We start from the raw sequence: 16,924 nt of genomic DNA, 5'->3' as shown, positions 1-16,924 counted from the left end.
AGCGGTTAACATAAAGTTTACTCATTACTTAAATCCTGAACAAAAGTTTTTTATATTACATAAGTTTTTTACTCAATCTGTTCTTAAAACATTTTTTGTTGTTGTTGATAAAAGGGGTGGAACTGGAGCTGTATAGATTACTCTTTACAAAAAGCTCATATAACTTATGAGTTGTTTTTTTTTTGTTTTTTTTTTTTTTTTTTGCAAAAAAATACGACCTTATCTAAATGAAAAAGGAAAGGTTTTGCCATTAAATAACAATAAGTGCACAGTTAAAAGTTTATTTGAACTCGATACACGATTTCCTTTGGTTGTCGATCTAATAAAAAAAATTGGATTTTGAAAATATTTAGACTCATTGGATATAGTTTTATTTCCATATTATTTGAATGGGAAAACAAATAATCATTTTATCTAGCAGATTCAATGAACGTCTAGTACCTCAAGTCGTTTTTTTTAATAGTAGGATTGTTTGATTTCGTTTTTCATAAGTCTGATCCTAGGCTTTGGCACCCTTTAGAAAGCCTGAATGAGTACGCATAAATTATTCTTCGTCTAGCCATATAATTAAACAGATCTACAATAATTACTTATTTCGTAACTATTATTAAGCCTGGCGATTACACCGCAAAATCCTTTAAATCTTTTTTTTAAAACGGTTCTTCGGAACTGTTGAATGCGCTTCATGGAATATTTTCGATAATAATATTCACCCAATCAACTTTTGACTTTGTCATTGTTGCTGTCGTCTAAATAGTCAATTTTTGCTTTCACAGAAAAAAAAAAAAAAAAAATCACATCTAAACTCAACTTGTACTTTTTTGTTTATTGAGAAATTCTTTATACACTGAGGGTTTTTAAAGAGCCCTCTCTAATCGTTAAGAAGTCATCTGTACTTCGTTTATATATTCAAGGGTTCCTTGAGTCCTTAAAAATAGCCATAGATAATCCCTAATAGCTGACTTGTATGATATACACATAATGATAACGTGAACTGAATGCGGAGAAAAAAGTTTTTTCAAAGTTCAAAGATCATTTAAGTTCCAATATTTAAAGAGATAAGCAGAGATAATCCCATCGATGGTCGAAGAAAATGCCTTAGTAATTCAAAGACGATTTGTCGGCAGTTTCGTTCTCCACTGATTTTATCCTTCGATGTTTTGGTAAATTTGCTGTTTAGCATTCGTAATTATTTTTGTTTTATAAACGATGTAAATAGCTTAAACGTTTTTCATTGCATGACGGCAATGAAAAACATCTAAATCGTCACTTTATCGTTTATCGTTACATTTCAGCGAAATTAAACCAAGACTAGAAATAAACCACTTTTTTCCGAAAATTAATTTCCGTCGCTGAACGTTGGCAATTCATACCAAATTAAAACATCCAATTACAGTAGCAAACGAATTACACACGCCAACAAAAGAACGCTTTTTCCGTTGCATGAGATGTTTAAACTGAATTTTATGTACTTTTAAATGCTGATTTCAAATCTTAGCTTTTGAAAAAAAACTAATCATTTAGTAAAACTAGCATATAAATCATATTTCAATATTCAACTTGGTGATCAAAACAAAAATTGGATACAGGCTAAAAATAGCTTATCCCAACATCCCTTCTGCTATTAGACATTCAACATTCTGATTGATACTGTTGATAGGGTTGTTCGATAGTTCAAAGCGAAGCCTAAAACGCATCCTTTGCATAATGGCGATATTTTTGGTCCTGTCCAAATGGTCATTCTGTTTATTTGCAAGAAACCATGACAACGAAAATGGTGCTTAACTTGAATAAATATCCGGAACACAACTGGATTATTTATGTAGATCTAAAATGGAAAGCTTTCTCCTTGGTCAGTAGAAGGTTTTGCTAAACCTTCAAGTTATCTCTGCATGTGGGACATTTGAGCAAGAAATCAACACTGTATACAAAAGGAACGGTTCATTTGCAACCCAAACCAAACGGGAATGTCAAATATTGCAAATGAACTGACTTTTAGTAGAAAAAAAAAAGGCATTCCCCACCACTCCATCTTAAACTTGACTTTATGAAACAATTTGTTTCATAAAATCAAGTTTAAAGCACTGAAAATCGATATTGTTTGCTTTCAGCACATAGTTACAGACAGGTCAGGTTTGCCATTGGAAAAAAAAAAAGGAAGCAGTTTTTGATGGGCCACAAACTTGCTATTTTACAAATGATAAAACAAATCGCTAAAACAAGATAGCAAGGAGAAGACGGTTTGGTTGTTGTTTGTGTTGTAAAAAACTTTCTTTAAAGTAAAAAAAAAATTAGAAAATTCTTTAGATTCAGTTGTTATACTGTTGACAGCATTTTATGATTTAGGGTGCAAAATAAATATAAAACTTCATTTTATAAATAGTCATTTTGACCGGTTTTCTAAAAATCTCCTAAAAAAGATGTGTGTGAATACAATAAAAAGCGGTTTTACCGAGATCTTAAGACAATTGAAGATCATTACCAAGGATGTTGGAGCAAATGGCAGACTCCTGTTGGAGTATCGATTAAGATGATTGAGATGACTCTGGAAAAGTCCCAGCAAGCACACAACGTTGAAACAACGTTGAAATAACGTTGATCAACGTCGATCAACGTTATTTCAACGTTTTTTCAATGTTGTGTGCTTGCTGGGAAAGGACGTTGGAAAAACTGAAGTTTAAATTCTTTTTTTATAAATCTATAAAAATGTTGAGATTTATGCTTTAAAATCTATAAAAAATGTCGAGACTTTGACAAGATGACATTCATGCTTTAAAATGTTCATTTTCATCGGTGATTTATTTTTCTTTTACTATTGTAAAAAATAAAAACTTTCAAAGTATACCCAAGCAATTCCAAATGAGTTTTATACCTGCTATTCAGAAATACCTTGGGAAAATGTGTTAATTACCTAGGTTTTGCAAGATAAAAAAAATCATTGCAAATAATCTGTAACTTGCCATGATAAATCTGATGTCCGATTTGAATTCAGTGTATCAAAGTAGAGTAAGAACAAATGTCAAAATTAATGCAAAAAATTTTTTGTTGGCCTGTGTTTCAAATTGCAATATTTTCGTTAAATGTAAAAAAAAAATTAACAATAAAAAGTTTTAATTACTTTGAATTCAAAGTTTACTTTCATTGAATCTATTTGTATTACAAAGAACAAAAAATACATATAATATGCAATATATATATAAAAATAATATGCAATATATAAATATAAAAATAATATGCAATATGTAAATATATAAATATAAAAATAATATGCAAATTTAAAAAATTATGATAAGTTTTTGGTTTCTAATCTTTAAATGAGGTGTAAAAATGTTCCTTGTTACTTTTTTGGATGAACTATTTTTCTATAAATAAAATGATATGGTACTTTAAAGCAGGGCTGTGGAGTCGGAGTCGTGGAGTCGGAGTCGGAGTCGGAGCTCATTTTGGCTGGAGTCGGAGTCGGAGTCGGAGTCGGAAAAATTGTACCGACTCCGACTCCGGTTTAAAAAAAATCTTTCAAAGTTTCATAATTTTCATAAGGATTTTATAGATGTTACAAAACTACAAGTCCCAGGATGGTCTGAAAGCTGTAGGATATCCAGACACAATGGGAATTGTAGTTTGCAACAACTGGAGGACAAGGAGTTTGACATGTTATTTTTAGGCCTTTAAAACTCTTATAAGCAATAGGGTATTTTGCTGCTTATCACTGAGAATCATATATCACCTCCCTTGCGCTCTCCTCTACCTTCCCTTAAACTATATAACTTCATGGTCCCCTAACTCCCGACTTAAATTGTCTGGCACTGTGCTACATATTCTTAGTAGAAAGCTAGGCGTGCCACCACCAAGCACCAAAGAGTTGCTCCACAAACAGAAAGACTGTAAGTATTCAATTAACTTTGTTTCTCTGGAGAGAGAGAATATTAGAAAATTAGTGATTGAAGAAGCTGTTAAACAAAAAGAAGAACTTAATGAATCTCTCAAGGGACGTTTTGTGTTTCTTAACAGAGTGAACTATTTTGCAATCAATGTTTAATTCTTTTTTGAAAAAAATGAAGCAGTTACCAAGACATTGGCAGTAAAAGACGCCAAAACTAATCACACCAGCAAATTTCTCCAGGTCTTAGTAGAAAAGATTCTTAAAGAATATGAACTTAAAGAAGAACAAGTTCTTTCATGTTTGAAATATTGTCCAACTGACAATATTTCAAACATGATTTTGACAAATTCATAATGTTATTAGTGACTGCATAAGAGTTTATTGCATAACAAGAGTTCAGAAAAGTTGTTTGTTCAGAAATTTTTTTCTTATAAATATTGTTTAAAGCACTAAGTGGTTGGATTGTTTGTATCAGTGATGAAATAGCCAATGTTAACATTTTACTACAGTTATTTGTTGTTACAAACAAATAACTGTAGTAAAACAAACAACTATTTGTTGTTACAAATTGGTTACTTATGAAGGAGTCGGAGTCGGAGTCGGAGTCGGGAGTCGGAGTCGGAGTCGGTCCATGATAAAATCAAGGAGTCAGAGTCGGAGTCGGAGTCCGAACAGCAGCTCACCGACTCCACAGCCCTGCTTTAAAGCTTCAAAGCAAAGCATTATGGTTATTTAAAGCTTGTTTTACAAAAAATCTTAACTAGCAATATTTTTTGTTTAATTTTTTGATGATTTTTAGAAATAAATTTGACTCTTAAGGTTTGGGGTGGTACCTCCAATTCCCGCCTTTCTCTTCGCTTACAGCTGTTTGTTTTCTTATTGTCAATTTAATTTCAATTTCCAGCTTTTTACACACATACTCTAAATATGGCTAATCGTGGTTGTAAAAACATTCCTATGTGATTACATGGTTTAATCGTATTTTAATACTTTAATTCCAATCTGTCATTCATAAAAATTGGCTTAAAATATTAAGTTTAATAATTATATTTTGCTTTTTTTACAAGCTTTTTAATTTTGAATACAATTTTTGAATATTAATTTTGTTTGGTCGCCGTTGCTGAATCAAAAATCATTTTTAAGCATATGACAATTCATTTCAAAGTTGTTTTGGTTGATGAACTTTGGCCTTTAAATTATTAAAGCTCAAGAATTTTTGGGTCAAACACGCGTGAAAAGTCGCGCACCTCGTGCACGCAAAATTAATAAAGTATTCAACAATCTTCATTTAATTGCAATAATGAGCATAAGTAACAAGCAGCGAAAAAAACTGAAAAACGGAAGTCACAGTCTTGCGTTTTTTATTGCATCTAAAAGAAGCATGCTGGAGAAATTAGAAGCTAACACGATATAATCTAAATAAAGTTAATCAAAAACTTTTGCGATATTCTGAAATATTTGAAGCACTGCTGATTATTTTTTATTAATTTTTACTGTTTTTGCATTGAAATCTTAAAGTTAAAAACTCAAAACCACATTTTAGATTTATAATTAGGACTTTCGCATTTTAGTTATTAGTAAGAAAAATAAACTTTGGATTATGTAAAAGGTGTTTTTTTTTAACGAACAATTCTTAGACGGCATTAATTTAAACAAATCAACTTACTTACATTAGGAAGTAAGCAGACGATAAACTAGTTTATGACATTTTCAACGCTTCCTTTTTTTTTTAGAGAACTATTTTAGAAACTGATCACGTATTTCTTTGTTAAATTTTTTCGTTATTAAATTTTTTCGGGAAGTTTTCCAATTTTCACTCCTTCATCGGCTGTAACTACGGAAACTGTAACTATGGAAACTGAAATAAATAAAAAAGCTAATTGTAAAAAAATAATATTTTTCTAAGCATTTTCTACAAATGGGTATTACAAAAATAAAGTTTTTAAAAAATAGGATTAATAGGAAATGCATGCATTTATAATGCAATAGCATTAATAGGAAATGCAAGATATTAATAAAAGCATCAATAAAACATTAAAACTTAGGTAAAAAAATTTTTTGTTTAATTTATTAAAATTCGTTTACAATAAAAATCCTTTAGATTCAGTTTTAAATTGTTCAAAATGTTAGTTGTACAATTTACATTTCCAACATACTTTAAAACCTCTTTTTAGTTTTGTTTGATTCGTACCCAGGTTTTTAGTCTAATAGAAGTGTTAATGACTATGAAATTTTGTAGCTTTAGAGGTCAACTTTAGTTGGTTTAAAAAATATGGTGTATCTATGTGAATTTGTATTAGTCATTTGATATTCATAATACTTTGATAATGGATCGACAGTAAGATATTGCACCTCGATGAGCAGCTTAGAACAATACTTAATTTACGATCCGCAAAGATCCAAAAATGGTTTTTTTATTCGAAACTTTTTTACGTTCATTTATATATAAAAATGAAACAGCATTGTGTTAGTTTCATTAAAGTATAGTTTTCAAGTCTGATGTAAAAATCATTCAAGATACATAGTTTTATTTATCTTGAATGATTTTTCATTGTTCCTTTACAAACTTCAGTTTAAAAGTAAAACTCATATGAAAGCTGGGTGTTTTTTTCTTTAAAAAAATTGGATCAGAGTTTAAAACCCAATTACTTTTCAACAACTTGACTTTTTTGACCTGAAATTTTTTGCTTGCATTAGTTACAAAAAAAGAAGTTGAACCATCAAACTAAGTTATGGTTCAATGCTTTGGGTGATTTGGTCTGAAAATTTTTGGTGATTTGCCCATACATTAAAACATCAGTTATCCATTTCACTTTTTGAGTACAGTCTACTTGGAAGATAATCGTCATTTAAAATACCACTTTAACTTGCACATGTAAACTAAAGTAATACAGTGCAAGATCGAGTAAAATATCATTAATTAAGTGCTGCATAAACGCAAAAATGAATTAGGACTATGTATACATAAACTAAAATATACACAGTTTGACCAAATGTTGTTTAATGCGCTCTTACACGAAGTCAAAACATTTCAACCACCAAAATGTTTCCGTTAACGAAACGCTGACAAATAAGTTCTAGACATAATTAACTATTATGTTAGTAACAAATAATTGCACGTTTAAACAAATAGAAATTATAAAACCCAGTTCTTAATGCGCATTTTTTAAACACGCTCCTATTAACATATGAAAATTTCATTGGAGAAACCAACGGCAACAACATTTCTCAATTTTTTTTATTTTTTCGTATTTTTCAATTATCAAGGTGTAATTCATGTTTCTTAGATTACATAATTAAAAAACATATTAGAGAATAAAATGAAATCCAAGGAACAATAAGCGAAGCAAAACCGGTGTTTAAAATGTTACATTTTCATTATTGTTCAAAAAATTTGTATCTTAAATTGTTCCCTAAGGAAAAACCCGAAAATTTATATATCGTGTCGTTGCTCATATATTTATTTACTGAAAAAACAACAACAACAAAAATCTTTATTTTTAGTTTAATGATATAATAGTTGAAACATCAGTAATCATTTGAGCGTGGAATTTAAATATTGCGAGGCGTTTTAAAAACTTCCTCTGTGGTCTTTGTATACAAACAAATGTTTGCGCACGAGAGTGTTACGCACGCAAAGTTTTGTGCGTACAATATTTTGCAATTATTTACTTTACTAGAGTTTTGGGAAGGAAACATATTTTTTTCTAATATATTCTTGAAACTGAGGAAAAGTATTTCCTTAAGTGTCTGCGTATCGTTATCGAAATATCGAAACAAACCAATAATTTTTTCGGTATAGACCACGATCCGTGATATAAAAATGTTATCAGAAAACAGTTTTCTTGACCTCCCTCTCAGAACTACTTTATTTTTTCCAAATTTGCGTTTTAAAGTATACTGATTCTGAATTTGAAAAGTTCCCAAGTTTTCCTCTTGCAGTTTTCGAGAAATTTACGATTTAATTTTATATTATCGAGTGAATCGATTTTTATCGTGTAATATAAAATAGTGATCTAAAAACTGTTCTTAGCAGCTGTAACTGCATAAATACTAAATTGTATATAAATATATGAAATATTTTTAATATATAACCAATTATACATTCATTTACATGGGTATATAAGAGTGAATTGATTTTTATCGTGTAAGTCTAAAAGTTAATTTGAGATATCGTTTTAACAACTGATAATACATTTAATTGTTCATTTCACTTTTTTAAATTTATTTTTATTATCTTACAAACATAAAAGTTTACAATGGTTGATTATCTATATCAGAATCAGAATCACTTGAAATTACTCCATTGTAAGTATCATCGCTATCTTCGGCGAATTTCGAATTTTTATTGTCGCATTCAATGCATTGACATAAATCAGAACACGTCAGTTCTGCATTCCGACATGAGCATCGTTTTGTATTACAACCAGTCGCGCATCTACAATTAATAAAATTTAATACGCTATCGGGAGCAATTTCATTTGACAGCCATTTTATCTTCAATTCGTCGCCATCCATCGTCCAACCATGTTCCAAAACACTTGGCATATTCAATAGAGGTATAGTGGCATATTTCCAGATATAAGCTTGATAATTACATCTCAGTATGTGTTGTACTAATGCATCTGAAGTTGGAGGTAATTGCTCTTCTCTATAATTGCCACTCTTGAAGAGTTCATATCTCAACTCGTTAACTAAAGAAACCATGTCATTACCATAAAGGTGACACACAAATTTCTCTATTTTAGTAAATAAATCTGATGCCATCAAGTGATTTTCACCGAGCTCTGCTAACACGCCTTCATACTCAGTTTTTTTTTGTAAGACCTTAAGTACTGAAGCTTTTCCTTTACCATAAAATGAACTTGTAGTATCGCATCCTAAAAGGAAAACATTATACAATTTTACATTGTTTTAAATGTTTGTATTAAGGAAGTGAAACTTACAAAAAAAGAATGGGAAATCATGTCATAAAAGATAGATAAATTAAGTTAACCAATTAACCTGTAAAAGAATGAAAGCCAACTACAGCATTTACAAAAGATCTACCCCAATGATCAGCTACTTTTCTTACATTATTTATACGTTTGTTGTTTTGATTTCCGGTTGCAAAAAATACATTAACAGTAAAATGTTTAATAGCATGTAAAGCAACGACAAATACATCAGTATCAGGACTCCAAATTACAATATTTTGGTTAGATGAAGCTGCATGATAACAGTGAGCCATTAATCGAGTATCTGCTTCTTCATGGTCATTTAAGAGAGATTATTTCAGATACTACCACATTATTTACTGATAACATAAATTGATAACATTTATCTTCATTGGTTAAATAAATACTCTTATTTGAGAAATAAAATGTATTCAATGAACTCCAATGAGTAAACAAAAAATTTATTAATTCTTTTTTATTTTTGCCATTTGAAAGGAACTTCTTCCATTGACGAGGTATAGGCTGTAGTTTATTTAATATACGAATAATCGAAGTTCCATGAGTAATTCTTTTTACTCTTTCTAAACTTTTAATACTATGATTAAAATACCTATCTGAAACAAAGTCAACATGTTGACACCCATAACAGCTGGACAGATTAATAATTTCTTTTAATATATATTCAGCTAACTCACCAAACATTTTGACTCTAACTTGTAGTGTTTGTAACAGTGCCATTGCATTAACTAGTAAAGCTCCACTTTCAACAATTGGCAACACCAGTGAATCTTTAACAGGCTCTTCAAGAACTTTTAACAAATTACTTTTTGTTGTTTTTACTAAAGTTCCATCTACGGTGGCAAAAGGTTTTAAAAATTTAAAATTTTTAAAACCTTTTGCTGGTGGTGGCCAACCACTTTTAATCCCAGTTCCAAATCTAAGGGATTCTCTTATTTTCATACAAACTTGATGAAAGGCAGAATAACTAACATCAAATAAGTTATTCTCTTGTTCACTTTCAGTTTCATTATTTTCTGAAAGATCTGACTCTTGTGAACTTTGAGAATCAAGCTTATCAATTTCTTCATTTAAAACAACTGCACTATCCCCAAAAAAAACAAATTCACTTTGACTGTGATGAAATGGCTAATAAAATACCAAATCAGGATAACAATTTATTAATCTTTTTTTTAAGCGACAGCTTTTATAATTGCTAGCATCCAAATTTTCTACTCTTTTAACAATTTTTATAAAATATTCAGTAAGATAACAAAGGCGATAAACTTTTTTTAACTTGATGATTTTAGTGTCAATAACTTGTCTACAAAATGATTCAAAGGACAACTTATACATTAAGTTGCTGGTAGATGTCTCTGACGGTGGTATTAAAGATTTATAAAGTTTTGTATATTCATTGTAACATGTTTTATGGTATCTCACCTCAACAGCAGCGCAATCCTTGTCTTTAATGTGTAACAAAATACTTTCATCATTTTTATTTTCAGCTGCTTGACGCAATAAGCCACCATCAAAAGTTTGACATAAACTAAGTTTTTGTATTTTTCTTTTTTTGTCGTGAAAATCTGTATAGTAAAGATTTTTTTTTTTGCAAATAATACAAAATGGCTGCAAAACTGAAGAATTTGTTGAAATACTAACTGATGACAAACGGGAAGATTTTCTTTTTTTTTTTCTATTTTAAAACTTTCAGATATATTATTCAGTTTTATTTTTTGGCTCTTTCAATTTTAGACACATCTGTAAAATACTTGTAACATTTTAGATGATATACCAAATGAGAGTTTTTATCAAAATTTTCAGGGCAACTTACAACTTTATGCGCTATACCCGTAGCTTCTAAATTTTCGTCACTTATCATAAGCCATTCATTTCGTGATAAAATAAATTTTTCATAAGTTAAATTAGTAAAATTTCTTAATTGTTCAACTTCACAATTCGAAAAACGAATAAGACATGAGAGTTTGCAAGACTCGTCCGCAGCCATGTTTTTAATTTTGTTTCGATTGTTAAGAAGACGAGTAATTTGCCGCACGCATTTATTTTAAATGAGATAGAGAAAAAATATTCAAAAATATGTTCTGTTTTTTATTTATAATTTTCAACGAAACTAAACGATAGTTGTGTAAATCGATTTTTATAGGGGGTTCTAACACTTTTTTCTCAAAAACTGCAGAAGAAAAACTTGGGAACTTTTTCGATAATGTTATTACATATTACAAAGTACTATTTTTGAAAAAATTACTTGGTTCTGAGAGGGAGGTCACAGACCGATGCGATTAGCATGCACGGATCGCGGTCTAGTATGATTTGATACATTTCAATATGAAATCGATAAGATATCGTTTGGGCTTCTTATACTAGCGATATCATTATTATATCGTATCGTTATTAACGATAATATCGATTAAATTATCGTTAAATGTATAACTTTTTTTTTTTTCCCATTTAAAAATACATGACAATATTTGTCGGGGCTTTTCGATATATTATAATAGCTTGTATTAAATATGACTAAAATTTAAGTTAAAAATATTATTTTTACCTATTTTGCAAAACATTTTCTTAATCTATTGATTAAAATATTGATAAAAATTAAAAATCGCCTATTTTTTAATGCCATATGTAACATGAAGTTGTTAAAAATGGCGAAGCCCGTTAAAAGGACATATCACTACCCACTGATCTCAAAATATAACTAGATGGCGTATTCAATTGCCTTTTTCAAAAAAATTTGAAGCCAAAATTGGCCTCCCAAGATGGCGACGATCGGAGCTCCTAGCGGTGATCGATGTACATTTTATAAGGCTTTTTACAGAAATATTAAAGAAAATAAATAGAGTTTTGAAAGAAAAACTAGACTATGAAACAAAGTTTTAATGACTTTAAAGAAATGAAATGATTTCTAAAAAAATCTGACAATTAAAGTAATTATTTTGATACTAAGGTACAAAATATTCGATACTTTACGATTAAGTAATATTTATGCACAATCTATGTACCTTTTAGTTCTTAGTTACCCAATGCAGTGTGCTAGAAGGTTAATAACATGACTGTATGGTAAGCGGCAGTGGTGTCTACTTACAATTTTGACAAATTTTGTATTTTCAATTTTTGTAGCAAGATACCAGATATGTACATGCTGCATGAACTATTAGCTGAGTGCTGTGAGTACACACAACTCAGGGGTTCCTTCTAGGATTATTTAATACATATATGTAATTAATAGATATAGTATTTAATAAAAATATTAAGTACAAAATATTATTTTTTAATATGTTATTTTACTTATATATTATTCTTTGTAATATTTCAGCTCTCAATAATTGAGTCAATTGTTTTTAACTTATTATTCAAAACAAATCATTAAGGGAATGTTTTGATAACATATATTTTGTATGTTATCAAACATTATCAACATTATGTATCTTATCAAAAAATTTATAATACGTAAATTTACAATAAACTATCTGCATTAAATGTTGGAATGGATTAGTACTTTCTTATCATTTCTAATAAACCAGTTTTTTAAAATTCAAAGACAGAGGAGGGTTAATTAAACCAACTAAAGGTGTTACTATCATATGCGAAGAAACTGAAAGATGTTTCCAAAGGTTGCTTGCCTCAATAAATGGCAACCTTCCAAATGAAATAGGAATTCAAAATGCCATTTCTGGTGCTGTTTTGAGATCAGTTGATTACTCAAAAATATTTAATGAACAAACATCTCATATGTTTGACTCAGCTATAACTGATAACCATTTATTTGCACTGATTAAGCTTATTTCAGAAAACTATGCAAATATATATCTTTATCACCTGGGTAAAAAACAAACTGCCAAAATAACTGGAAAAAAGCTTAGAAAGCAATTAACAAAACTTATCCTATTCAAAAACCAACCAAAAATATTTTTATGATATATATATATATATATATATATATATATATATATATATATATATATGTATATATATATATATATATATATATATATATATATATATATATATATATAATAACTCTAGAAGGAACCTCTGAGTTGTGTGTAATCACAGCGCTCAGCTAATAGTTCATGCAGCATTTATAATTTTTTAGTGCCTATCTGATGAACTAATGCCTAAAAAACATTTTATCTTAAAAATAAAATCAGCTGCCTACCATGCTGTTGTGTTATTAACCTTCTAGCACACAGCATTGGGTAGTTAAGAACTAAAAGGTACATAAATTATATAACAAATGCTAACTATTTGAAACTTGAGATTTCTGCACAAGCAAACAAATACTTTTTCTTTACTTTTATTAAACAAACTAAATTAAAGCAAATTAAAATTAAAATTTGTACTTAGTTTTACTGAGAATTTTTATTTTATTATATCTATTCTAAAAAACGAAAATCTGAAAGTTAATATAGAGCAACTTATTGTAAGAATATGTTTTGTTAAATAAAAAAATATTTATATTTGAAATTTTTGTAAATATGTAATATTCCGTTATTTTTATGAATAAAATCTTATGTTAAACAAAAAAACTAGATTTTTATTAGAAAATTATATATTTATCAATATTTGAGCTTAAGATATAAAACTTGATTATCATCAGTTTCTTAATTTTCATATCACCATTCCTTAATTCCGCCGCCATCTTGGGAGGCCAAAACTGGCTTCAAAAAATTTTTTCGTATACGCTATTCAGTTATATTTTGAGATCAGTGATCACTACCTTTTTTCTTTTAAAAAAAAAAAACAAAAGCAAAAACACTCAAAAAATTATCCATTTTTTAAAAAAAAAGAAACTCTTTTTTAAAAATAATTAAAAGTGTGGTTAATTCAATTAAAATTCAGGTAAGACCAATTTTTAAACTTATAATAAATACCTGTTACGTAGTCAAAATGTTTTCTTGTTGAAATGTCGCTGCAAATTGTAATTAAAGCATTTTTAAAAAAGTTTTCTGGGATAAAGCAAGTTTTCGGATTCTCTTCAAAATACTTAGACGTTCGTAATTAAGTTCTTGAAAAATTTTTTTTGAAAAATGATATTTTCTGCAACTAAGTAATATTTTCAAAAAAATAGTACTCTTATCACAAATGAAGACCACACTGGAAAAATGATCAAGCTGCATTTATTTTGTTTTGAGAAAATTAGATTTTAAACTTCAAAACAACATAGCTCACTTATTTGATAAGCTAAATACCTGTGTAATTTGATCGGTTTTCTAGTGATGTAGTCAATTACAGTATCGGACAAAACATGGTGGACAAACTCAAATTTAGAACAAAAGTTGATCAAAAACTAAAAAAAACTAGTAAAACAATTGAACATATTATTTTTTATGTAGTTTATTATGTTGTTAACAAAACTTAAAACTTTTAAATCATACTAAAAATCACTAAAAAAGTTTTAAAACACATTTTCCCTAACAAACTACATTTTTCTTTGGACAAAACAAGGTGGACATTCAAAAAATCGACTGAAAATTCAAAAAAATTCAAAAATTAACTTATCATTTTTCAAAAAACTTCAAAAGTTAACTTAATATTTGGTAGGACCTCCTTTACTTTTAATTACTTTTTTCATTCTTCGGGGCATAGACACAATTAATGAGTCAACAATTCTCATATCAATCTCTCGCCAGGCCTTCTCGATTTGTTCAAATAATTCCTCACTGGTCTTCACATTTGCACGCTCAATCTTATTGTCAATTATTTCCCACAAATTTTCGATGGGATTCAAGTCAGAGCTTTGTGCAGGCCACTCCATTATGGTGATATTCTTGTCCTTGAACCATTGTTTTACAATTTTTGACATATGTTTGGGATCATTGTCCTGTTGAAAAATCCATTTTAGGGGCATCTCCCATTCAGCATGTGGTAACATAACATCTTCCATTATATCTTTGTAAACAAAGCGGTCCATAATTCCATCAATTTTGTGAATAGGACCAGTTCCTAGTGCTGATAAACATCCCCAAACCATAGCAGACGTTCCATGCTTAACACTCTTCTTGGTATATTTAGTATTGAATCTGGTGTTCTTTGGTCTCCAGACTCGCTTCTTGCCGTCGCTTCCAAAATGGTTATATTTTGATTCATCACTTAAAATGTTTTTCCACTGGTCTGCAGTCCAATTTTGGTGTGCTTTGGCAAACGCAAGTCTTAGCTTTCTTTTTTTAAAGGAAGTTAGCGGTTTCTTGGCAGGCATTCGAGAAAACAATTTTGCTTCGTTAGCTCTTCGTCGCACAGTGCGATTAGAGATTTGTAGTTCAAGTTTTTCGGTTAATTTTGTGGATGACAAAGATGAATCTTTTTTAAGCTCTTTAACAATTATTCCATCTAGTCTTTGTGATGTTTTTCTTGGACGTCCGCCCCGATGGTTTGTTTTATAGCAGTCACGAGATCCATATGATTTGACAGTTTTGCTTACAGTCGATTTAGCTATATTATATTTTCTACAAATTTCAGCTTGACGTTTTCCGCTTTTAAAATCTTTAATAATATTTTCACGTAAAACACTTCCTAATTTGTCGTAAGCCATTTTAAGTTGCAATTTACCCCATATATCATGAGTTAAATCTATTTTTAGTTTAATTGAAAAAATAATTGGCCAGACGTCCCAAAATCTATTTTATTATTTTAGAGTAATGTTATGATAAAAGTGAAAACAAAAGAATGCGGTAAATTGAATAAAGACAATGAAATCTTATAAAAAAAAGCTTCGTTTTGATTTGTCCACCTTGTTTTGTCCAGGGAAAAATGTAGTTTGTTGAGAAAAATGTGTTATAAATTTTTTTTGTGATTCTTAGTACGATTCAAACGTTTTAAATTTTGTTAAGAACATAATAAACTATTTAAAAATTAATATATACAATTGTTTTACTAGTTCTTTTTAGCTTTTGATCAACTTTTGTTCTAAATTTGAGTTTGTCCACCATGTTTTGTCCGATACTGTATATGTATAAAAATATATATAGTTAAACTGCAGCCGAATAACAGGGGCAAAAACCCAAAAACAATAAAAATGTAGCTTGATCGTTTTTCCAATGTGGTCTTCAAATGTAAGTAATTAAAAAAGCAACACTCTAAATTTCAAGAAGTTCAATGCTTGCAAATATCATTTTTTTAATTTGCATATATTTTAATTTGTAATATATTTATAAAACTTTCGGGGTGTTTTTGTCAGAGACCAATTGCCGAAAAAAATAAATAGAAAAGAATATGGAATTGTTAACACTGGGGATTCAAGCACTAACGGTTTTCATTGGGTATGCTGGTACAAAAACGGTGACAATAAATACAGCTTCGACTCTTATGCCAACCCCCTCTTGTCGAACTGGTTAATTATTTAAAAAGTCCCGTCTTTTACAACAGCGAAAGGGTGCAGTTTGGCGATACTTTTTATTGTGGTGACTTGTGTCTCTACGTTTTAAAAATATTGAATGAAGGAAGCAACTTTCAAGACATTGTTAATACATTGTGGTGAATTTTTAAAAAAACTTTTTTTTTAAAAATAACAAACCAACAAAATAAACAAAAAAACCTAATTTCGAAAGTCGCTCTCAGAGCCGAAGATGATAAAAGAGAAATCAGCGGGCAGACAGGCAAGAGGACTACCACAACAATAATTTTAAAAAGAAAATATCATCAAAATAGTATCAAATTTGTAATTGAACAACATTTTGAAGGATGCCAAGGCAAAGGATCGAAATTTGGAAAAAACTTTGAGGAAGAAGCCTACACATGATGGAGAGCGAGTTGTCATGGCAAAATGCAAGTATTGTTCTATAATTTCTAAGTTGGCAGACAACAAAATGAGATCATCTGGCATGAGATCACATGATCCTTTCCATAATGTTGGAATGGAAGAAGCTTCTGCATCTGACTACCTATTCTGGTCTGGCTCACTTCCAAAGACGGATATCATAACTGAGTGGGAAATGTTTAAAAAAACCCCTATGGTTTTTTGTGTGGACACGCTGAATTTTTAGAGAGCAAAAAAATGCAAATTTCCTCTCCTTGCTCAGGCTGCTTACAAATGGTTATGTTTGCATGCTTCCTCAGCATCTTCCGAAAGAGCCTTGAGTGGCTCTTT

At 29.6% G+C, this 16,924-nt stretch overlaps 2 pseudogenes across 1 annotated transcript; one reads left to right on the top strand and one right to left on the bottom strand.

Moving 5' to 3' along the window:
• Positions 1–16,924, top strand: part of LOC149876693 (uncharacterized) — a 615,724-nt pseudogene that overhangs the window by 415,025 nt on the left and 183,775 nt on the right.
• On the bottom strand, positions 8,541–10,851 carry LOC149876702 (uncharacterized; annotated as a pseudogene). The gene is made up of 2 exons (XR_016448512.1): positions 8,888–10,851; positions 8,541–8,763 (listed from the first exon to the last, which is right to left on the bottom strand). The product of XR_016448512.1 is annotated as an uncharacterized LOC149876702 (transcript).

This window comes from Hydra viridissima, unplaced genomic scaffold (assembly GCF_058129835.1).
Source record: "Hydra viridissima isolate aposymbiotic clone 2 unplaced genomic scaffold, HvirCarnegie_v1 scaffold_18, whole genome shotgun sequence".
Taxonomy (NCBI): Eukaryota; Metazoa; Cnidaria; class Hydrozoa; order Anthoathecata; family Hydridae; genus Hydra; species Hydra viridissima.
The sequence above is the reverse complement of the archived record's forward strand: the minus strand, read 5'-3'. Positions and strand labels throughout refer to the sequence as shown.